Source organism: Halichoerus grypus, chromosome 13 (assembly GCF_964656455.1).
Source record: "Halichoerus grypus chromosome 13, mHalGry1.hap1.1, whole genome shotgun sequence".
Taxonomy (NCBI): Eukaryota; Metazoa; Chordata; class Mammalia; order Carnivora; family Phocidae; genus Halichoerus; species Halichoerus grypus.
The window spans coordinates 48,993,508-49,018,733 of record NC_135724.1 but is presented as its reverse complement, the minus strand read 5'-3'; the positions used below and the strand labels follow the sequence as shown (position 1 = coordinate 49,018,733).

The window sequence follows — 25,226 nt, the reverse complement described above, 5'->3', positions numbered from 1 at the left end:
CACTCTAATTGAAGCAGGGAGTGGTACCAGAGAGTATACCCTCTCTGCACTACTTTTGGTCCTGAATGGGCTCCATGGAATGCCTAGAGCTCTGAATAGCATAATTTCTAAATCACTATTCTAGACATCACTAAAGGATGTTTGTGCAAGTTACCCACTGAAGAAGAGTATGAGAAAGGGCATCAAGATATCTCAGCATAACTAGAATGCTTGAGGTCTGACTTTGGTCAGTTATTTTAAGAATACACTTGATTGGTGTTGTCTATACTTAGCACTCTTACCCCCTTCCTACCCCAGGCAATTACTGAGGGAATTCCACTGGGCTGTATGATCTCTAAGACCTTACTCTTCCATTATATTAATTTTATATATCTTTTTTAAGATATCCTTTAAAGATCCTTTAAAAATTTTTTTCTTACATCTACTCTCAAAATGTGGCTTCCAATTCTGATCAAGTTAAGAGTACATCCATTATGACCTATCTCTCTGATTACAACTAAAAACTCTGGACAAAATACACAAACACCCTTTAAAATTTTTTTCTTACATCTACTCTCAAAATGTGGCTTCCAGTTCTGATCAAGTTGGAGTACATCCACTATGACCTATCTCTCTGATTACAACTAAAAACTCTGGACAAAATACACAAAAACAATGACCTGAGGACTCTTAAAAGTAAATGAAATAATCTCAGGAAACAAACTGAGGGTTGCTAGAGTGGTGGGGGGTGGGAGGGATGGGGTGGCTGGGTGATAGACATTGGGGAAGGTATGTGCTATGGTGAGCGCTATGAATTGTGTAAGACTGATGAATCACAGACCTGTACCTCTGAAACAAATAATACATTATATGTTAAAAAAAAAAAAAAAAGAAGAAGAAGAAAGTAGGAAGGGAAAAATGAAGGGGGAAAAATCTGAGGGGGAGATGAACCATGAGAGACTACGGACTCTGAGAAACAAACTGAGGGTTCTAGAGGGGAGGGGAGTGGGGGGATAGTTAGCCTGGTGATGGGTATTGAAGAGGGCATGTATTGAATGGAGCACCGGGTGTTATACGCAAACAATGAATCAAGGATCACCACATCAAAAACTAATGATGTAAGGTATGGTGATTAACATAACATAATAAAATTAAATTTAAAAAAAGTAAATGAAATCAGGCAGATTGTGGAGTGGAGTCTAAACTTGAAGAAGCAACACATTTGAGAATGAGTGTTCTGTTTTTTTCCCCTCTTCTGTTTTGTGGTTTTGCCCCAAGGGCAGGCTCCTCATGCAGAGCTGCTCAGCAGCAGTGATACGAGCAGGTAAAACTCTAAAAAGAAACCTAACCTTTCTGCATAGAAGAATTGGGAAAGGGGGCCTTTGTGGGGCAGAGGGCAGAGGAGCAAACCTGGAAGGAAGTGAGGCTAAGAGAATGCCTTAATACTGTGGAAGAAACTATACAGGCACTAGTTTACTCTTGAGCTGCATGTGCACAGGACAGACCCAAAACTGCCTAGCAAAAGCTTTGAGAATTGAACTAAGAATTAAACCTCCAACCAGGTCTCAGAGAGAAATAAAGGGAGTCCACCAACATGGATCATCTGCACAGTCAGTCAGGGCTGCTGTATGTCTTTATTACCTCAAGGGGTAGGTGATGTAGGCGTCATAGCCAAAGAGGCAAACAGCAACGAGGCCCAGTGCCCCTGCAATGATTATGGAGCGATTTCCTCTCTCGACAAGGACAACAATGGAGGTGATTAGGTAGAGGGTGACTGCAATGAGGGATCGGAAGAAATCAGTCCAAGGCCAGTTGATGGATTGTATCTTGGTGGGTAGGTCACACATGTAGACGACAAAGAAGATCTCAGCAAGGATCATCTCAACCACTGACAGAGAGGAGTATCCTGGTGTTGAGAGGCTGAACCAGATTAGAATCACCAGGCACAATACAATCTCAGCAAATAGGAGAGTTCCCTTTCTGGTGCATAAGAAGTTGGTGAAGGCAGCCCAGCAGCCACGGGCTGAGAGGCGCTCAGACTCCACCATGGCGAGGCCTGGAGTTCCTGGAGACACGAAGGATCTGCACACTTGATGGAGGGTTCCAGGATGCTGCACACCCAGTCGTTTTGCTTGCTGTCTAAAAAGTGGTTTTAAAAACTTGCAGTCTGAAGCTAACTGGGTTGACCACCTGCTAAAACAGTAATGATGATGATTATGATGATGATAATAATAATAATAATATCCCTTAGAGAATTTTAACAGGATTCATATCTACACAATTTAATATTCAAAAAGCCCAGAATACAATCCAAAATTACCTGATAAGCAAAGAACCAAGAAATGTGGTTCTTTGGGAATTCTTAAGGGAAAAGACAATGAACACGTGCAAACCCTAAGATGACACAGATGTTGAAATTATAAGACAAAGACTTTAAAACAATAGATGCTATAATAAGCTCCATGAGGTAAAGGTGAACACACACTAAATAAAATGTATAAAAAGATAAAAGTACTCAGCAAAAAATTTAAATTATAAAAAAAGAACAAAATAGTTTTAAAACATCCAATCTCTGAAATTTAAATTTTACTGGCTGAACTCAATAGCAGAATGAAGATGACAGAGAAAAGGGTCAGTGAACTTGTAGATTAATAGAAATCATTCATTCTGAAGAACAAAGAGGAAAAAATTGAAAAAAGATGAATAGAACTTCAGGGAGTTGTGGGACTATATCAAAAGTCTATCATTTGTAACAGTGGAGTCCTATAAAGAAACTGATGCAGAGATATCTTATGGTTTTTGGTGCTATTGTAAATGGAATCTTTTCTCTAATTTCTCTTTCTACAGATGCATTGTTAGTGTCTAAGAAAGCAACTGATTTCTGTGCGTTGATTTTGTATCCTGCCACATTACTGAATTGCTGTATGAGTTCTAGTAATTTAGGGGTGGAGTCTTTTGGGTTTTCCTCATAAAGTATCATGTCATCTGCGAAAAGAGAGAGTTTGACTTCTTTGCCAATTTGAATACCTTTTATTTCTTTTTGTTGTCTGATTGCTGTTGCTAGGACTTCTAGTACTATGTTGAACAATAGTGGCGAGAGTGGGCATCCTTGACGTGTTCCTGATCTTAAGGGAAAGGCTCTCAGCTTTTCCCCATTGAAGATGATATTCGCTGTGGGTTTTTCATACATGGATTTTATGAACTTGAGGAATGTTCCCTCTATCCCTATACTCTGAAGAGTTTTAATCAGGGAAGGATGCTGTATTTTGTCAAATGCTTTTTCTGCATCAATTGAGAGGACCATATGGTTCTTCTCTCTCCTCTTATTAATGTGTTCTATCACATTGATTGATTTGCGAATGTTGAACCACCCTCGCATCCCGGGGATAAATCCCACTTGGCCGTGGTGGATGATCCTTTTAATGTATTGTTGGATCCTATTAGCTAGGATTTTGTTGAGGATTTTGGAATCCATATTCATCAGGGATATCGGTCTGAAATTCTCCTTTTTGATGGGGTCTTTGCCTGGTTTGGGGATTAAGGTAATGCTGGCCTCATAGAATGAGTTTGGAAGTTTTCCTTCTGTTTCTATTTTTTGAAACAGCTTCAGTAGAATAGGTATTATTTCTTCTTTGAATGTTTGGTAGAATTCCCCAGGGAATCCATCAGGCCCTGGACTCTTGTTTTTTGGGAGGTTTTTGATCACTGCTTCAATCTCGTTACTGGTTATTGGCCTATTCAGGTTGTCAATTTCTTCCTGTTTCAGTCTTGGGAGTTTATAGGTTTCCAGGAAGGCATCCATTTCATCCAAGTTGCTCAGCTTATTGGCATATAGTTGTTAATAATAATTTCTAATAATTGTTTCTATTTCCTTGGTGTTAGTCGTGATCTCTCCCCTTTCATTCATAATTTTATTAATTTGGGTCTTTCTCTTTTCTTTTGGATAAGTCTGGCCAGTGCTTTATCGATCTTATTAATTCTTTGAAAGAACCAGCTTCTAGTTTCGTTGATCTGATCTACTGTGTTTCTGGTTTCTAATTCATTGATCTCTGCTCTAATCTTAATTATTTTTCTTCTAATGTGTGGCTTAGGCATTGTTTGTTGTTTTTTCTCTAGTTCTTTAAGGTGTAGAGTTAGATGGTGAATTCGGGATTTTTCTATTTTTTTGAGCGAGGCTTGGATGGCTATGTATTTCCCCCTTATGACCATCTTTGCAGTATCCCATAGGTTTTGGACCGATGTGTTTTCGTTCTTACTGGTTTCCATGAATTGTTTAAGTTCTTCTTTGATTTCCTGCTTGACCCAAACGTTCTTGAGCAGAGTGGTTTTTAGCTTCCAAGTGTTTGAATTTCTTCCAAATTTTTTCTTGTGATTGAGTTCCAGATTTAAAGCATTATGGTCTGAGAATACACAGGGAATAATCTCAACCTTTTGGTATCAGTTGAGACCTGATTTGTGACCCCCCCGTATGTGGACTATTCTGGAGAAAGTTCCATGTGCGCTTGAGAAGAATGAGTATTCTGTTGTTTTAGAGTAGAATGTTCTGTATATATCTATGAGGTCCATCTGGTCCAGTGTGTCATTTAAAGCTCTTGTTTCTTTGTTGATTTTCCGCTTAGATGATCTGTCTACAGTAGCACCAAAAACCATAAGATACCTTGGAATAAACCTAACAAAAGAGGTAAAAGATCTATACTCTAGGAACTACAGAACACTCATGAAAGAAATTGAAGACACAAAAAGATGGAAAAACATTCCATGCTCATGGATCGGAAGAATAAACATTGTTAAAATGTCTATGCTACCCAGAGCAATCTATACCTTCAATGCCATCCCAATCAAAATTCCAATGACATTTTTCAAAGTGCTGGAACAAACAATCCTAAAATTTGTACGGAATCAGAAAAGACCCGAATCGCCAAGGAAATGTTGAAAAAGAAAAACAAAGCTGAGGGTATCATGTTGCCTGATTTCAAACTATATTACAAAGCAGTGATCACCAGACAGAATGGTACTGGCACAAAAACAGACATATAGACCAATGGAACAGAATAGAGAGCCCAGATATGGACCCTCGACTCTATGGTCAAATAATCTTCGACAAAGCAGGAAAAAAATATGCAATGGAAAAAAGACAGTCTCTTCAATAAATGGTGCTGGGAAAATTGGACAGCCACATGCAGAAGAATGAAATTCGACCATTCTCTAACACCATACACAAAGATAAACTCAAAATGGATGAAAGACCTCAATGTGAGACAGGAATCCATCAAAATCCTAGAGGAGAACATAGGCAGTAACCTCTTTGACATCAGCCACAGCAACTTCTTTCAAGATACATCTCCAAAGGCTAAGCAAAAATGAACTTTTGGGACTTCATCAAGATAAAAAGCTTCTGCACAGCAAAGGAAACAGTCAACAAAACAAAGAGGCAACCCACAGATTGGGAGAAGATATTTGCAAATGACACTACAGATAAAGGGCTGGTATCCAAGATCTATAAAGAACTTCTCAAACTCAACACCCAGAAAACAAATAATCAAGTCAAAAAATAGGCAGAAGACATGAACAGACACTTCTCCAAAGAAGACATACAAATGGCTAACAGACACATGAAAAAATGTTCATCATCATTAGCCATCAGGAAAATTCAAATCAAAACCACACTGAGATACCACCTTACACCAGTTAGAATGGCAAAAATTGACAAGGCAAGAAACAACAAATGTTGGAGAGGTTGTGGAGAAAGGGGAACCCTCTTACACTGTTGGTGGGAATGCAGGTTGGTACAGCCACTTTGGAAAACAGTGTGGAGGTGCCTCAGAAAATTAAAAATAGAGCTACCTTATGACCCAGCAATTGCACTACTGGGTATTTATCCCAAAGACACAGATGTAGTGAAAAGAAGGGCCATATGGGCACCCCAATGTTCATAGCAGCAAGGTCCGCAATAGCCAAAGTGTGGAAAGAGCCAAGATGCCCTTCAACAGATGAATGGATAAAGAAGATGTGGTCCATATATACAATGGAATATTACTCAGCCATTGGAAAGGATGAATACCCAACTTTTACATCAACATGGATGGGACTGGAGGAGATTATGCTAAATGAAATAAGTCAAGCACAGAAAGTCAATTATCATATGGTTTCACTTATTTGTGGAACATAAGGAATAGCATGGTGGACATTAGGAGAAGGAAGGGAAAAATGAAGGGGGGGAAATCGGAGGGGGAGATGAACCATGAGAGACTATGAACTCGGAGAAACAAACTGAGGGTTTTAGAGGGGAGGGAGGTGGGGAGATGGTTAGCCCAGTGATGGGTATTAAGGAGGGCACGTACTGCATGGAGCACTGGGTGTTATATGAAAACAATGAATCGTGGATCACTACATCAAAAACTAATGATGTATGGTGACTAACATTACATAATAAAATAAAATTAAAAAAAAAGAAAGAAAGAAACTGATGCAGAAAAAAAAAATTGAGGAAACAATGGCTGAAAACTTCCTAAATTTGGTGAGAGACATTAACTTGCATATTCAAGAAGTTAACATAAAACAGAATAAACTCAAAGAAAATCATACCCAGACACATTATAATCAAACTACTGAAAACCAAACGTAAAGAAAAAAATCTTAAAGGTAGCTAAGGAAAAATGACAAATACAGGAGAACAATGATGTTAATAATGATGGTGGACTTCTCATCAGAAACCATGGAGGCCAGAAGACAGTAAAACAACATTTTAAAAATGATAGGAAAGAACCGTTAACCCAGCATTCTATATCCAGCAAAACTATCCTTCAGGAATGAAGGAGACATAAAAATCTTCTCAGATGAAGACAAACTAAAAGAACACATGGCAATAAAAGAAATGATAAAGTTCTTCAGACTGAAGGAAAATGACACCAGATGAAACCTAGAACTTTAGGAACAAAAGAAGAATAAAAAAGGTAATATCTGGGTAAATATAGAATACTTTTTTAAAAGTAAATTAAAATATGTGTAATTTTTTTTTTTTTTTTTGCATTTTTTAAGTAGGCTCCACACTCAATGTGGGTCTTGAACTCATGATCCTGAGATCAAGAGTTGCACATTCTACTAACTGAGCCAGCCAGGCACCCCCAAAATATGTGTAATTATTGAAAGAAAAATTTTCACATTGTCTGATAGGGTTTTATTTTTATTTTTTTATTTATTTGAGAGAGAGAGAGCACAAGCAGTGGGAAGGGAGAGGGAGAAGCAGTCTTCCCACTGAGCAGGGAGCCTGACATGGGGCTCAATCCCAGGACCATGAGCTGAAGGCAGATGCTCAACCAACTGAGCCACCCAGATGCCCCTGTCTGATGGGGTTTTAAATGCATGTTAATTTAGGGGCACCTGGGTGACTCAGTCAGTTAGGCATCCAACTCTTGATTTTGACTCAGGTCATGATCTCAGTGTTGTGGGATGGAGCCCTGAGCAGGACTCCATGCTCAGTGGGGAGTCTGCTGGAGGTTCTCTCTCTCCCTCTCCCTCTGCCCCTCCCCTGCTTTCGTGCTCCCTCCCCCTGTCTCTCTATCTCTCTCTCTCTCTCAAATATATAAATATATCTTTAAAAATTAAATTAAAAAATAAATGCATGTTCATTTAAAACACATGACAACTGTAACATAAAGGGAAGAGTAAGGGATTTATGTGGTTGTAAACTTCTAGATATTACTTAAAAATTAAAACATTACTCTAAGTAGACTCTGAAATGTTAAATATTTCTATTGTACTAACAAGAGCAGTGGTTCTCAACTTGCAGTAGTTTTGCCTACCAGGGGACAATTGGCATCATGAGACAGCCATAACTGGGAGAAATGTGTGACTGGCATCTGGTGAATAGAGATCAGAAATGTTGCTAAACATCCTACACTGTTCAGAATAATTATCTAATTCAAAATATCAATAGTATTGATATTGAGAAAATCTTATCTAGAAACACCAGAAAAAGAGACAGACAGAAAGAGAGAGAATAACAAAATGTAATATATACAATAGAATATAATAGTAGAACCATTTAACTATCCAAAAGAAGGCAGGAAAGAGGGAAAAGGCAAACAAAAAAATATGTAGCAAAATAGTAGACCTAAAACCAACCATACCAATTATATTATAATTATACTAAATAATTATATTAAATGTATATGGTAAACACACCAATTAAAAGATCAAAGTAGTCACATTAGATAAAAAAAAAAAAAATACATGCTCTTCTCAAGAAACCTAGTTTAAATATAAAAACAGGTTGGGGCGCCTGGGTGGCTCAGTCGTTAAGCATCTGCCTTCGGCTCAGGTCATGATCCCAGGGTCCTGGGATCGAGCCCCGCATCTGGCTCCCTGCTCGGCGGGAGGCCTGCTTCTCCCTCTCCCACTCCCCCTGCTTGTGTTCCCTCTCTCGCTGTCTCTCTCTCTGTCAAATAAATAAAATCTTTAAAAAAAATAAAAAAATAAAAAAAAAAATAAATATAAAAACAGGTTAAAAATAAAAGGATGGAAAAGATGTATTATGCAAACAATGATCAAAAGGAAGCCAGAGTAGCTATTTTTTTTAAAGGTTTTATTTATTTATTTGAGAGGGAGAGATTCTCTCTCCCACACATGAGTTGGGGGAGGGATAGAGGGAGAGGGAGAAGCAGACTTCCCACTGAGTAGGGAGCCCAATGTAGGGCTTGATCCCAGGACCCTGAGATCATGACCAGAGCTGAAGGCAGATGCTTAACCAACTGAGCCACCCAGGTGCCCCTGGAGTGGCTATTTTAATATCAGACAAAGTAATCTTCAGAACAAGGAATATTATTAGGATAAAAAAGGACATTAAGATTTATAAGATGGTCACTTACCAAGAAGACATAACAATACTAAATGGGTACACACCTAATAATGAGACTTTACATAAAATACCTGAAAGCAAAAACAAATCTTGACAAATTCAAATAAATTAAAATAATACAAAGTATGTTAATTGAACATAATAAAATATTATAAATCAACAACAGAAAGATAATTCTCTTTTAGTTTTGCATATGGGTGTCAAATTGTTTGATCGCAGTTGCTGAAAAACTGATTTTTCACCACTGAGTTCTTTGACAAACCTGTCAAAAACCAATTGGCCAATTTGTATGAAACTAAACTCTGTTTTTTTGTTTTTTGTTTTAAGATTTTATTTATTTATTTGACAGAGAGAGACACAACGAGAGAGGGAACACAAGCAGGGTGAGTGGGAGACGGAGAAGCAGGATTCCCGCGGAGCAGGGAGCCCAATGCAGGGCTCGATTCCAGGACCCTGGCATCATGACCTGAGCCTAAGGCAGACACTTAACGACTGAGCCACCCAGGCGCCCCACTAAACTCTGTTTTATTCAGTGGATTTCTATGTTTATCCTTTACTAGTACTACACTGTCTTGATAACCATAGGTTTATAGTAAGTTTAAATCAAGTAGTGTAAGTGTTTTCCCATTTCAAAGTTGTTCTGGCTATTGTAAGTCCTCTGTTTATGAATTTTTAGAATCAATTTGCTAATTTCTGCAAAATACTCTGCTAAGATTTCAATGGAGATTACATTAAAAGTATAGATAAATTTGGGGAGAGCTGATATTCTAAAAAGCCTTCCAATCCATTAATATAGTATACTCTCCATTTATTTGGGTCTTCTTTTATTTCTTACATCAATGATTTATAATTTTTAGCATATATGTTGCTAGCATATACCTAAATATTTCATATTTTTATGCTATCATAGTTTTCTTTTTTTAAAAAAGATTTTGTTTGAGAGAGAGTGAGCAAGCATGAGTGGGGGGGAGGGGCAGAAGAAGAGGGACAAGCAGACTCTGCACTGAGGGGGAGCCCAACATGGGGCTGATCCCAGAACCCTGAGATCATGACATGAGCCAAAGTAAGACGCTTAACCAACTGAGCCACCCAGGGGCCCCACTATCATATAGTTTTCAAATTTCAGTTTCTAATAGTTTTTGCTACTTTATTGAAGTAAAATTGATTTTTGTATATTGACCTTGAATCTTATGACTTTCCTAAATTCACTTATTATCTTCAGTAGCTGTCTTATACGTTCTTTGGGATTCTCTATTTGTTGTCAGTTAATAGAGTGAGTTTTCTTTCTTTTCAATCTGTGTTTATAATATTTCTTTTCCTTGTCTTATTGCACTGGTTTGGCCCTCAAGTACAGTGTTAGATAAAAGCAATGAGGGTGGACATCCTTTCTTGTGCCTGATTTTAAAGAAAATCATTCAGTCTTTCACCATTATGTTAGTTACAGGTGTTCCTACTAAAATGGGGGAAGTTTCTTTTTATTCTTCGTTTGATAAGCTTTTTAAAAATTCAAGTATAGATGTTTTTTCTGCATCTCTTGAGATGATTATGTGGTTTTTCTTTTGTATTCTGTTGGTATGGTAAATTACACAGATTTGTAAATGTTAAACCAATATTCCATTCCTTGGCTAAACCCCAAACTTATCATGAGGTGTTATCCTTTCTATATATTGCTGGATTCAATTTACTAAAATTTTAAAGGTTTTTTTTTGTGTCTATGTTTCTATTATGTTTCTTTCTCTCTTTTTCTTTTTCCTTTTTCTTTTTTGCTTGTTTTATTATCATGGTAATGCTAGACTCATACAATAAGTTGGGAAGTGTTCCTTCCCCTACCATTTTCTGGTAGAGTTTGTGTAGAATTGATATATTTTTAAATATTTGGTATAACTCACTAGAGTTTTGTTTGTTGGAAGTTTTAAGCCATTATTTAGGTTATCCATTTCCTCTTGAAGGAGTTTTATTAATTTGTGTTTTTCAAAGAACTTCACCTAAGTTATTTTGTTTCTGGAAATCAAATTTTTCATCATATTCCCCTATTGTCCTCGTAATGTTTGTAGTGTTTGTAGTGATGAACCCTATTTCATTCTTAATATCAGGGTAGTTGGTACCTTCTCTTTTTTCTTGGTCAGTTTGGCTAGATGTTTCTAAATTCTATTGATCTTTTCAAGGTCATTTGGATTTTTTTGTTTTCTCTATTATTTTTCTGTTTTCAAATGTATTGATTTCTATTCTTATCTTTATTATTTCCTTCCTTCTACGAGGTTTGCATTTAATTTGCTTCCCTTTTTCTAGATTCTTTTTTTTTTTTTTTTTTTTTTTTTTTGAGAGGTCGGGGAGGGATAGAGGGAGAGGGAGAGAGAGAGAGAATCCCAAGCAACCCTGAGATCATGACTGGAGCCCAAATCAAGAGTCAGATGCTTGAAAGACTGAGCCACCCAGGCACCACCCCTCCTTTTTTTCTTGATTCTTAAGTTGAAATCTTAGGCTATAGATTTTACACCTTTGTTCTTTTCTAATCATAAGCTTTGCTTCTATAAATTTCCCTTTAAGTACTGGCTACATTCCACAAATTTTTTTGTGCTACATTTTCATTCAGTTCAAAATATTTTCTAACTCTTCTTGAAATTTCCTCTTTGGCACCTTGTTTATTTAGAAATGTATGGTGATTAACATAACATAATAAAATAAAAAAAATTAAAAAGAGAGAAATGTAATGTTTAATTTCTAAATATTTGAGGATTTTCCTGGTATCTTTCTATTGTTTTCTTGTTTAATTTTGTTCTGTTAGATAACATATTTTTTAATATGTTTAATAATTTTTCTCCAATTACCTATTGTGGTAAAAGATACATAATATGAAATCTACCATTTTAATCATTTTTAAGTGTACAATTCAATGGCTTTCCACACATTCACAATGCTGTGTAACTATTACCGCTATCTATTTCTAGAACTTTTTAATTATTTCAAATAGAAACTCTGCATTTATTAAACAAAAACCTCCTCCTTCCTCCCAGCCCCTTGCAGCTGTATCCTACTTTCTGTCTCTATGAGTTTGCCTATTCTAGTATGGTTTTAATTCTTTAAATTTGTTAAGATTTGCTTTATGGCCCAGACTATGGTCTATCTTAATAAACGTTCCATGTGCATTTGAAAAAAATTTGTATTCTGCTGGTGGTAGAGTATTTTATAAATGTAAATATGATCAAGTTGATTGAAAGTATTGTTCTTTCATACTCTATTGGGTTTTTATTAAATTGTTCTATTTATTTCTGAGAAAGAAGTACTGATACCTCCCTGTATAAATGTAGTTTTCCCTTTAGTTCTGTTAGTTTCTGCTTCATATATTTTGAAGCCCTATTTTTAGGTTCATACACATTTAGGATTGTTCACATCTTTTTGATGAGTTACCCATTTATAGTTATGCAATGTCTCTACCCATGCTAATACTTCTTTTTCCAAATCTTTTTCAATATAAGCTCTCCAGATTCACAAACTGGAAGTACTCCACTTCACACTCCCCAGTCACATATCTTAATCTAATTTTGTCAGATAACTACGTAGTTTACATGTTTCTAAAAACAGAACTATTTGGCTTTCAGAACAAGTTGAGAACTGTGTAGTGACTGAAACATATGCCCTCCAAATACAAGGCAATCTCACATTAGCAAAAGAGAAAAATTTTAGAAAGCATTCTATGGTGGTTAGTTGAAATAATAGCTTGAAAGAATTAAAATTCTGTATGGAACACTTCATTTTTTTTTCTTACATTTTGGGATCTCTAGCCTGTTTTCTTGTCCCCTTTTCCCCAAAACTGTGTTCTGGTAAACATCAGAGGGACTGAACATCAGAGTGACCCCTAATGCCAGAGTCCACACACTCCCACTCCTTAAATGCCAACCTAAATTCCTGAGGGAGTCAGGATTGACTTGATATCTATTTCTGGATCTCAAAATAGTGGAGAGTTTTGTTAGGTTGTTTTTAGTCCTAACAAGGCAGCATTGGCCATCAGAGCTTGCTGTGTCAATGGGAGAGGAAATAGTATCGCCTTGGCACCTATACATGACTGTGATTTCCCCAGCGTGGGACTTTAAAAAAAAAAAAATCACTACAGACCAGAAAACAACTCTTACTGCCTAGTATCCTTTCTGAGTCTAAAATTTTTCACTTGGAATATGAGAATGATGATAATGCCTGCATCAGATGTTGCTGTGAGAAACAAATAAGATAATCGATAAGAAATAATTTAATGAGGGCGCCTGGGTGGCTCAGTTAGTTAAGCGACTGCCTTCTGCTCAGGTCATGATCCTGGAGTCCTGGGATCGAGTCCCGCATCGGGCTCCCTGCTCGGCAGGGAGTCTGCTTCTCCCTCTGACCCTCCTCCCTCTCATGCTCTCTGTCTCTCATTCTCTCTCAAATAAATAAATAAAATCTTTAAAAAAAAAAAAGAAATAATTTAATGAACTGTCAAACTCTCATATTAGTTATTAATACTGCTTTTTATACTACCAATAAGACTTATCACTTTAATAATTTAGTTTTAGCTGGGAAAGATGATGCCTTTATTTAGCTTATATTTCTTTCAGCAAATTTTTTTCGTTCAGTTTTATTGAAATATAATTGATATACAGCATTGTATATTTGAGCATATAGCATAATGATTTGACTTATATATATTGCAAGTAAATTATTATTTTTTAAAGATTTATTTATATATTTGAGAGAGAGAGAGCATGAGTGGGAGAGGCAGAGGGAGAGGGAGAGAGAATCTGAAGCCGACTTAGCACTGAGCGTGGAGCCCAACATGGGACTCGATCTCACGACCCTGAGATCATGACCTGAGCCAAAACCAAGAGTCCCACACTTAACCAACTGCACCACCCAGGCATCTCACAAGCAAATTATGTTTAAAAGTCCTTTATCCTTTATATCAATTCCTCTGCTTTCTATTTTCAACAAGATGATTCAATCTGTCCATATTATTTTCAATGAATCCATGTTCACTTAAAGGTATTTTAGGAAAACAAAATATTTCCATGAATATACATGGTACATCTTAGCTTTTAAAGACTAAATTTGAAAAGCTAAAAATCTTTCCTCAGCTATTTCTAAAATATATCACCCCGAAATACCAGTCTTCAAGTTCTCAGAATTCATATTCAATCATCACTACAGCTCAAGATATGTATATATATAACTTCTGTTTCAGATAAAGTCAGCTGGAATATATTCTTACTGTGTAATCCAGCTTTTTAGTCTCTGAAAAGCATAGTATTTTTTTTTCTATTGAAGCATAATTGACATACAATATCCCATTAGTTTCAAGTGTACAACATAGTGATTCAATATTTTTATACGTTACAAAATGATCCCCATGATAAGTCTAGTTATTATCTGTCACCATACAAAGTTATTGAAATATTATTGACTATATTCCTTATGCTGTATATTATATCCCCATGACTTCCTTAATTTACGACTTCCTTAATTTACTACCTCTTAATCCTCTTCACCTATTATACCCTGCAAAGCATAGTCGTTGTTTTTTAAGATTTATTTGTTTGTTTGAGAGAGAGTGAGAGAAAGAAGGAGAGTGCAAGCAGGGGGCTAGACAGAGAGAGAGGGAGAGAGAATCTTCAGCAGACTCCCTGCTGAGCACAAAGCGCGAGCCCCGATGTGGGGCTCAATCCCAGAACCCTGAGATCATGAGCTGAGCCTAAATCAAGAGTCTGCTGCTTAACCAACTAAGCCACTCAGGCGCCCCCTTGCAAAGCATAGATTTAAAGTCTGCACAGGGGGGCGCCTGGGTGGCTCAGTCATTAAGCGTCTGCCTTCGGCTCAGGTCATGATTCCAGGTCCTGGGATCGAGCCCCGCATCGGGCTCCCTGCTCCGCGGGAAGCCTGCTTCTCCCTCTCCCACTCCCCCTGCTTGTGTTCCCTCTCTCGCTGTCTCTCTGTCAAATAAATAAATAAAATCTTTAAAATAAATAAATAAATAAATAAATAAATAAATAAAGTCTGCACAGGTAGTATATGTGGTTTTGAAATATGTGAGGTTGACGAAAAAAATTAAAGTACAAAAAATTATGTTTTAAAATATTTAGCACAAATTATAATGAATTATTTACATTATTCAGAATTAGTGGGTTCAGCATCATCTTTTTGAACACCATGTATTGACATGAACTCTGTTCATAGAAGCTATAAGAAACACTATTGAGGGCGCCTGGGTGGCTCAGTTGGTTAAGCGACTGCCTTCGGCTCAGGTCATGATCCTGGAGTCCCTGGATCGAGTCCCGCATCGGGCTCCCTGCTCAGCAGGGAGTCTGTTTCTCCCTCTGACCCTCCCCCCTCTCATGTGCTCTCTCTCTCTCTCATTCTCTCTCTCAAATAAATAAATAAAATCTTTAAAAAAAAAAAAAAAGAAACACTATTGAAAGCATAATCTAAAAAAAATTTTTTTTAACTTATGAGGAGCACCGGGTGTTATATGTAAGTGATGAATCACTAAATTCTATTCCTGAAACCAATATTACACTGTATGTTAACTAACTAAAATTTAAATAAAAACTTAAAATAAAATAAAAATTGAAATCAATACAGCCTTAAAGAATATAGTTACAAAAAAAATAAAAATAATTTTTTAAAAAGTTTTCCAAATCAGGGGCCCCTGGGTGGCTCAGTCGTTAAGCGTCTGCCTTTGGCTCAGGTCATGATCCCAGGGTCCTGGGATCGAGTCCCACACCGGGCTCCCTGCTCCGCGGGAAGCCTGCTTCTCCCTCTCCCACTCCCCCTGCATGTGTTCCCTCTCCCGCTGTGTCTCTTTCTGTCAAATAAATAAATAAAATCTTAAAAAAAAAAAAAGTTTTCCAAATCAATTTGCCTGTTTGGAATTAATTTTGATTGGGATTTTCTTTGCAAATTTGAAGTGTAAAATTTTTTCAATTACTTGATTATCTCAACTGCTTGTACTCTAAATAAACTGGAGTTTTATGCATTTTTCACTGAACAGACAATTGGGAAACGGAGAATGCATTCATAATGACCAAGAATTGGCATTTGTGAAAGATAAAGAATTATTTATAAGTGGATTGTTCATTTCATTATTCAGTTTCTCACTATTACTATATAATGATCAGATTTCTAAATAGAAGCATTCCAAAAGATTAGAAATTTTAATTATAAGTACTTTTTAACCCTTTCCATAAGGAGACAAATACAGGTTTTTCACTAAGATATACTATTTATTTTAAAAGTTTATAAGTTACATGGAATAAAATGTCAGAAAGGTGTTAGATGAACGTATTAACAGTTAATATTTATAATTTTAATGAATATTTGTTATATTTATCAATGTTTATTAAGCCCTTACTGTGTGCCTTGTATATTTCTAGACTTTTATCTGATTATCTCATTTTAATTATCATAGCCCTCTGACATATCTCCATTTTATAGATAAAGACATTAAGCCTCAGAATATGAATTAACTTATACACGTCAGGAAGCCAGTATAAGACAGAAACATAATTTGAACAAGGTATCTGACTTCATAGTCTGTGAATTTGCATGTGTTTAAATGTATTTGTGTATGTGTGTCTATCTTAATATACAAGTAAAGACTCTGTACTATTTTCAGTTGTATTAAAAGAGGAAGCTAAAAAAAATTTCCTTTTTCTAGTATCTAGTATGAAGGACCAAATATTTATATAATTTTTAAGGGTTTTCAAAAACATGGTGTGTAAAGTTACATTGCATATCTCGTGAGTATATTTATGTTTTTGTGTTCTTTTGCCTCAAAGGAATATTCTTATCTGATATTTTAATAGAAGTATGGTATCCTTGGGGTGCCTGGGTGGTTCAGTTGGTTAAGCATCTGCCTTCGGCTTAGGTCATGATCCCAGGGTCCTGGGATCGAGCTCTGCGTTGGGGTCCCTGCTCAATGGGGTGTCTGCTTCTCCCTCTCCCTCTGCTCCTCCCCCCTGCTTGTTCTCTCTCTCTCTCTTAAATAAAAAAATTTTTAAAAAAATAAATAAAATCTTTAAAAAAAAGTATGGTATCCTTTAACGTTATAAAAGTATGAAAAAATTTGAAAAACCAAACCATTCGAGGGCCGAGAAATCAAGTTTAGACATGCTGTAAAACATACTAAATAACTCACAAAGCAGTTTTAAATATCTCCATTTTTAAAGATTTTATTTGGGCGCCTGGGTGGCTCAGTCGTTAAGCGTCTGCCTTTGGCTCAGGTCATGATGCCAGGGTCCTGGGATCGAGCCCCGCATCGAGCTCCCTGCTCAGCAGGAAGCCTGCTTCTCCCTCTCCCACTCCCCCTGCTTGTGTTCCTGCTCTCGCTATCTCTCTCTCTCTCTCTGTCAAATAAATAAATTTTTTAAAAAATCTAAAAAAAAAAAGGATTTTATTTATTTATTTGAGAGAGAGAGAGCATGTGCTCATGAGGTCAGGAGGGGCAGACGGAGAGGGAGAAGCAAACTCCCTGCTGAGCAGGGAGCGTGATGCAGGGCTCTATCCCAGGACCCCGAGATCATGACTTGAGCTGAAGGCAGACACTTACCCTATTGAGCCACCCAGGCACCTCTAAATATCTCCATTTTTGAAAAGAATTTTAATAGACTTTATTTTTTAGAATAGTTTTAGGTTCAGCAAAGTTGAATGGAAAGTACAGAAAGTTCCCATATATCTCTGCTTCTGAAATGCAAAGGCTCTTCTACTTAACATCCCATACCTAAGTGGCACATTTGTTATAATTGATGAACCAACAATGACGCATCATTATCATCCAAAGTCCATAGTCTACATTAGGGTTCAGTCTTGGTGTTTTACATTCTATGGGTATGGACAAATGTGTGACATGTATTCACCATAATAGTGTCATACTGAGTAGTTTCCCTGCCCTCCAAATCCTCTGTGCTGTGCCTCTTCATGCCTTTCTCCCCCATAACCACTGACATCACTGACATTTTTACTGTCTCTATAGTTTTGCCTTTTCCAGAATGTCATATGGCTGGAACAGTATAGTATGTAGCCTTTTCGGATTGGCTTCTTTCACTTAGTAATATGCATTTAATTTTCCTCCATATCTTTCCATGGCTTAATAGCTCTTTTTTTTTAAGATTTTATTTATTTATATATTTGAGAGAGAGAGAGAGGGCGTGTGCGTGCCTGTGTGGGTATGAGGGGAGGAGCAGAAAGGGAGGGAGAGGGAGAGGGAAAGAATCCCAAGCACGGAGCCCCTCTTGGGCCTTGATCTCATGACCCTGAACCCAAACCCAGAATGGGACGCTTAACTGACTGAGCCACCCACGGCCCCCATATAGCTCTTTTTTTTTTTTTTTTAAAGATTTTATTTATTTATTTGACAGAGAGAGACACAGCGAGAGTGGGAACACAAGCAGGGGGAGTGGGAGAGGGAGAAGCAGGTTTCCCACCGAGCAGGGAGCCCGATGCGGGGCTCGATCCCAGGACCCTGAGATCACGACCTGAGCTGAAGGCAGACGCTTAACGGCTGAGCCACCCAGGCGCCCCCCATATAGCTCTTTTTAAGTGCTGAATAATATTCCATTGCCTGGATGTACTACAGTTTATCTGTTCACCCACTAAAAGACATACTGGCTGCTTCCAAGTTTTGACAATTATAAATAAAGCTGCTATAAACATCTATGTGCAGGTTTTTGTGTGGACATAAGTTTTCAACTTCTTTGGGTAAATACCAAGGAGTGCAACTACTGGTTTATATGTTAAGAGTATGTTTGATTTTATAAGAAACTGCCAAGCAGTCTTCCAAAGTTCCACCAGCAGTGAAGGGGGGCCCCTGTTGATCTATATTCTCCATCAGCATCTGATGCTGTCAGTGTTTCACGTTTCGGCCATTCTAACAGGTGTGTGATGGTATCTCATCGTTTCTTCAATTTTCAGTTCCCTACTGACATATGCTGTTGGGCATCTTTCATATACTTATTTGCCATTTGGGTATCTTCTTTGGTAAGGTGTCTGTTTAGGTCTTTTGCTCACTTTTAAATTGGATTGTCCACTTTCTTACTGTTGAGTTTTAAGGATTCTTTGTATACTTTGGATAAGAGTCCTTTATCAGATATTCTGCAAAGTATTTGCAAATATTTTCTCCCAGTTCTGTGACATGTCTGCTCATTCTGTTGTCATTGTCTTTCTCAGAGTAGAAGTTTTTCATTTCAATGAAGCCCAACTTATCAATTATTCATTTCATGGATCATGCCTTTGGTGATGTATGTAAAAACTCATTACCATACCAAGATCATGGATTTTCTCTTATGTTCTCTTCTAGGAATTTTATAGTTATCGTTTTACATTTTATATTTACATGAGATCCTTTTTGAGTTCATTTTTGTGAAGGGTGTAAGGTCTGTGTCCTGATTCATTTTTGTGTGCGTGTGGCTGTCCTGTTGTTGCAGTACCATTTATTGAAAAGACAATCATTGCTCCATTTTATTGCCTTTGTTCCTTGTCAAAGATCTGTTGACTATATTTATGTAAGTCTGTTTCTGGGCTTTCTATTCCATTCCGTCGACCCATTTGTCTATTTTTCTACCAATACCAAACTGTCTTGATTATATTAGCTCCATAGTGAGTTTTGATTGGTGTTTTAGATCATTTACATTCAATGTAATTGTTATTTTAGGACTTAAGTGTGCCATTTTATTTTTTGTTTTGTGTTTAATGTCTTTTTTGCTTCTCTGTGTTCCTTTTTCTGTTTTCTAATGGGTTACCTGATCAATTTTTATAATTCCGTTTTTATGTTTTATATGGTATGTTTGCATATATCTCTTTGTGTAGATTTTTAGTCATCATTCTAGGTATTACGTTTTATATATGTACAACTTATCACAGTTTACTGCTGTTGACAATTTACCAGTTCAAATAAAGAAACCATGCTTATCTTTATATCCCTTTACCCTCCCGTTTTTAATGTAATTATCTTAAATATTTCCTTTACATACATTTAGAACCACACCAGGCATTGAGACATCACCCAGGGTGGTCCTGACCAAATCAGAGGAGATTTCATCAGCTGTATCTCCTTTTCAAGTCTCCACTCAGGGAGATAAGCTGGTCCTGCCGAGGTTCCTTCTGCCTGAGCCGTGGCCCAGAAACTGCCTCTGGATAAGGTGGGACAATCATAGGGCTCATTTTACTTGTTTTCCACCTTGCATCTTTGTCCTTTGTTACCTGTGTATAATATCTTGAAACCATCATTTCATATATTTTATCTGGTTTTACGGTTGGTCCAGATGAGAGGATAAATCTGGTTCTTGTTATTCCATCTTAGCTGGAAAGCAGAATTCCAATGCTACACTGTGGACTTCTACATCTTGGTGTCTTTGCTCACAGTATTCTATCTTCTAGATTATCCAGTTGGTGAACTCCTTCTCATTATCCCAAGGACAGGTCAAATGTTACCTTCTCTGGAGAACCTAACCCCAATACCCAGGAAAGAATAAGCATTCCCTCCTTTGTGCTCTTAGGGGCCTTTTTGTATCATGTTTCTATTATGAGATGCATCAGATTTTATCCCAATTGCTTGATTAGGTGTCAGATTTTGCCTTTTGGGATGTGAAAGGAAATGGTTTTCAGTGAATTGACATTGCCTGAATCCCAACAAATCAGACCCATGCTAGGGTTGAGGTTACAATGATGAAAGATATGTTCCATTAAGGAATTCAAGCTTAGAGAGGGACAAGCTTTTAAGCCAATAAGCAATCCCAATGCCAGAAGAGAGCAGCATGTACAAGATGCTATGTGCTGTGTGTAGGAAGAAACATCACAAAACAGAGGAGTCCACCCAAGCATCACAAGAGCATTATTCTTCCATCTAAAACCTGAGGACTAGGCAGGAACCTATAGGTAAAAGGCTAGTTAAAAGAAATTCTACACTGAGTTATTCATGGGTCAAAATACAGGGAGATGTGGAGAACATGGTGTGTTTGGGTAAGTGCAAATAGTTTCAGCATTTGTAAATGTTTAGAAAAACTAAGCCAAAGCCACTTTATCCCTCAATATTTATTGAGTGCCTATGTTGTGCCATGCTCCGCTAGATTCTTGGGCTGTAATGATGAGCACAAAGAGGTCCAGTCCCTGGTCCTATGTAGCTGATGGCCAACACCAAGGGCTGTATTGTCTAGTACGGAATATATGTGTAGAATAAAGTAGCATCTGATTAGCTTATCAAGGCAGACCAAGTAATTCTTTTTTTTTTTTTTTTAAGATTTTATTTATTTATCTGAGAGAGAGAATGGGAGACAGAGAGCATGAGAGGGGAAGGGTCAGAGGGAGAAGCAGACCCCCCGCTGAGCAGGGAGCCCGATGTGGGACTCGATCCCGGGACTCCAGAATCATGACCTGAGCCGAAGGCAGTTGCTTAACCAACTGAGCCACCCAGGCTCCCCAGACCAAGTAATTCTTAAGATGCAAACACATGAAGCAGAAATTCCAGGTTGAATTCTTTTTCAGCACATTATGAGCCCACTTCTCATCACTAGTGGCCTAGGCATCTGCCCTGTGCTCAAGGAAGGCAAACTAATGTTAATATTAGCTTCATCAGACATAGACATGAAGGGCAGAAGGAAGAAAAGAGGAAGGAAGGCAAGTCTTCTGGCCCCAGAGGCGATTAAAAACATTTTTTTCTATCTCCTGTTTTCATATGTATTATCCATGCTACTCTTTTTATTAGTCCATTATGTTTAGCTCAGTTGAATACTGGCCTAGAGTGATACTGAACAGACTATGTTTCACATTGCTGACTGTCTCTTCTATCTACAGAGACTCGTATTCATAGAAAATGGGTTTCTCATGGGAAGTTATTTGCAATTTTGGTAAACAACATGGCTTAGTGAATCTAAAACAAACAAATACAGAAGAATAAGGGACTGGGGTGGGGGTATTTAGGGATGGGGGAATCTGTTGAGCCCTGTTACTAATGAATTACTCTTTTCTAAGCATTGCACATGTGTTTCAAATAGATCTCAAGAGGCGTTTGTGTATCATTTTTTAAAAGATTTTATTTATTCATTTGAGACAGAGAAATACAGAGAGAGAGCATGAGCAGGGGAAGAGGCAGAGGGAAAAGCAGACTCCCTGCTGAGCCGGGAGCCGGACACAGGGCTCGATCCCAGGACCGGGAGATCATGACCTGAGCCAAAGGCAGATGCTTAACCATCTGAGCCACCCAAGTGCCCCTTGTATATCATTTTTAAAAGGAGGAGAGAGAGAAGAGTTTGATACTCTTTCTGCTTTTATCTCATTGAGATGCTTTTTTTTTTTTTTTTTTTGTCTAATGTATTCTTCCTCAAAAGGGCAGAATCCAGGCCTGATGCAGTGTGAGGGAAGGGGTTAGTCTGTTCTATAAACTGTTAGAGAGATTTAAAAAATAGGCAATCTAATTGACTCATACATGGCTCACAGCCATATAAATGCTTACAAAATTGCTTCTTGCGCAGCAGTAGTGACCACAGAGAAGCAGAAGTAAAATGGAAGCAAGTGAGATGAGAACTCTTAGGAAATCTTTAACAGGACTTTAAAACTTTTGTTAAACCTTTTGTTTAACCTTGTGGAAAAATATCCTTTAGAAAATTAAATGCACTTCAAGGAGCATACTCCAAGTCGAAGTTCACATACTTTGCCTACAAAATAGTACCTCTTGGTGTTAAAATTGGTTTCTACAAATACATTGCCTTTCAGAGCAAACTGCTGCAGAGAAACAATTTTTTTTTTCACGAAGAACTGTGACTCCATGGTTACTAGGAGATTCGTAATCTGCTTGAAACATGTTACTAAAATAGAAGTTGACATAACTACTGAATTTGTTGTTTATGCTTAATTAAAGGCATTGCTAAAATAAAACATTTTTGGGTGTTTCTTTAAGCCATCAGCAACATACACATATATAACTTTCTCTATATTCACTTTTTTAATTGAAGCATACTTGACATACAGTATTGTATTAGTTTCAGATGTACAACATATCTGTATTCACTTCTAACAAAAATGTTCTTGTTGTCTTCTTCAAGACTCTCTGTCTTTATATTGATTGGCATTATCTGTGATTATTTCCTCCTTTCTCCATGTGCTCTGCTGAAAGTTGCCTCATACCATCACTCAGCATCATTTGTTTTTTCCTTATCAATCATACTACAAAAAATTCTTTCATCTGTGCTTTCCTTTTACTGATTAATTAAATGTAATCAACTGAAATATAATACAATTCATTTGTAGTTTTAATCTCTAAATTGGTTGGTTGGTCACCAATTTGGAAGTAGGAAATTATTTCCCTCTGTGTAAGACTTCATTCTAAAAGCCTATGTTGTCATAATGATAACAATATAGTTACTCAACATGTTCTTTGTTACAAACAATTATCTCCACAGTTACCAAAGACATTTTTCGGGCATCCACTTGAATTTTTAAACTAATTTTCTGATTTGTTTCATTACTCTCCTGTGCTAGTTTTTACCAATTCCTAGAACTTTGTATCATCACTTTAAGTCAAAATGAAAAACCGAACCTCCTTTAGAAACTAAACTAAAACCTGAGATTCATTATTAAAATGATTTTTTTTTTTTGCTTCTGGTGATTTAGTTATGAAAAACTTAAAAATATTTTGTGTATGTGTGTATATGACTTACTAGACTAGACATCAACTAATAAAAGGGTCGAGCCATTCTAAAGGAATAGAAGTTTTATTTAAGTATTTGATTTCGTGGGATGCCTGGGTGGCTCAGTCAGTAGAGCATCTGACTCTTGATTTCCCTTCGGGTCATGATCCCAGGGATATGCGATCAAGCCCTGCATCAGACTCTGCACTCAGCGCAGATACAAATCCTATCGAGTTTCTGCTCTGGCCTCAGAAAATTCACCCTATATGCTATACCATGGCTAGTTCCAATCATTTGAAATTTCCTATGGGTCTCAGGAGATATTTTGAACATTTTCCAATCAAAAATCTCAAGTATTCTCATAGAATTTAGGGATTACAATTGAAATAAGTGGAAAAATGGAAGCTATAACTTTCAAATCACCACCAGGATATGTCCTGTCCTCTTTCTCCTACTCCTTGTGGCTACTCATGGAGGCAGAGGTCAAATAAAGTTTTGGGAAAATACTGCACTTCTTAACCCAAAGAAGGCAGCGAGAGCAGAGCCATAGGTCATAGCATTAGCTACTTCCACCAAAGTTTTGATCCTTCCTTTAGGAGAGCCAACAGTTAAAGAAACTTACTTCCAGCCCATCTAGAAGAAAAGTAAATGTGAATAAATTTAACTCCCACATTGCTGTTCTTTTACCTTCCAAATCACTGGCTGCTTAGCAGAATGATCTGTTTTCTCCTTCACTACCAGGTTTACGTATATGGGCCTTGCTTTTCTCTGAAATAGAAAGGCTATCACTTAAGTGCTGTATGTAAGCCCTTTACCTGTGTTGACAGAACTCCACAGGGCAGGCCAGGCAAATGAATGGGCTTGTTGCTAGGACACCAGGCTGTTTCCAGGGCAGCAGCCCATTGCTGTTTGCTATTCTCTTGACTAACTAGCACTACACCTGTTCCTTAAGAAATAGCTTATTTTCCTTCATTATAAAGCAAACACTGAGTGGGAAATAACATAGCTGTATGTCTGCAACTTCTCTGTAGCTTTCCAGGAGAAATACAATACACCAAATATAATCTGATTTGTGGAAGGAGAATTCACATACCCATACAATATCTAAGTCTTCATTATGTAATAAAATATTTATATGGTTGTTTGAATCATTTTTATATTTATAGCCCACCACGTGCCACAGAGGATGTGAGGCAACAATGCACATTTTTTGAAGCCACCCCAAGATTTATTCTACAAGTGCATATGGGGTGACTGTCTTTTTATGAGTTTTTCAAACCTACACGTGATGGTTTCCAACAGAACTCACCATTTTCCCCCTCCTACTTGCATCTAATTGTCACCAAAATTGCTACCACTGCTGTCTATGATTGCTAACCAGGGCTGCAACTAGGGTGCCTAGGCACAAAAATTACGGAGACCCCCATTTTCAGGGGCATGCAACTACTCTGCTGCCAACATCTACCCAAAGGTGGTAAATACCTGAGTCAAGTGTGCCAAGATCTACGTCAAGAGCAAGTCTCCTTCTACTGATGAAATCACTAATTCCAAGGGATCTTAATCTCCTAACTCAGTTTTGACACCCTCCTTCATTGTCTCCCCAGTACCCTATGACTAAAGCATAAGTCTGTGGGAACTGGGCTGGAGAACAATTTAATTGACAGACACTGCCTTATTCAGAACTATCCCTCTCTCCCAACACTGACTGTCCAAGCAGGAGTCTTGGTTTTTCATGTAAACAGACTTCCACAGCC

At 37.5% G+C, this 25,226-nt stretch overlaps 1 pseudogene; it reads right to left on the bottom strand.

Annotated features, from left to right (window-relative positions):
• Positions 1–1,616: 1,616 nt before the first annotated feature.
• LOC118529258 (proteolipid protein 2 pseudogene) lies at positions 1,617–2,027 on the bottom strand (annotated as a pseudogene).
• Between the last annotated feature and the right edge of the window lie 23,199 nt (positions 2,028–25,226).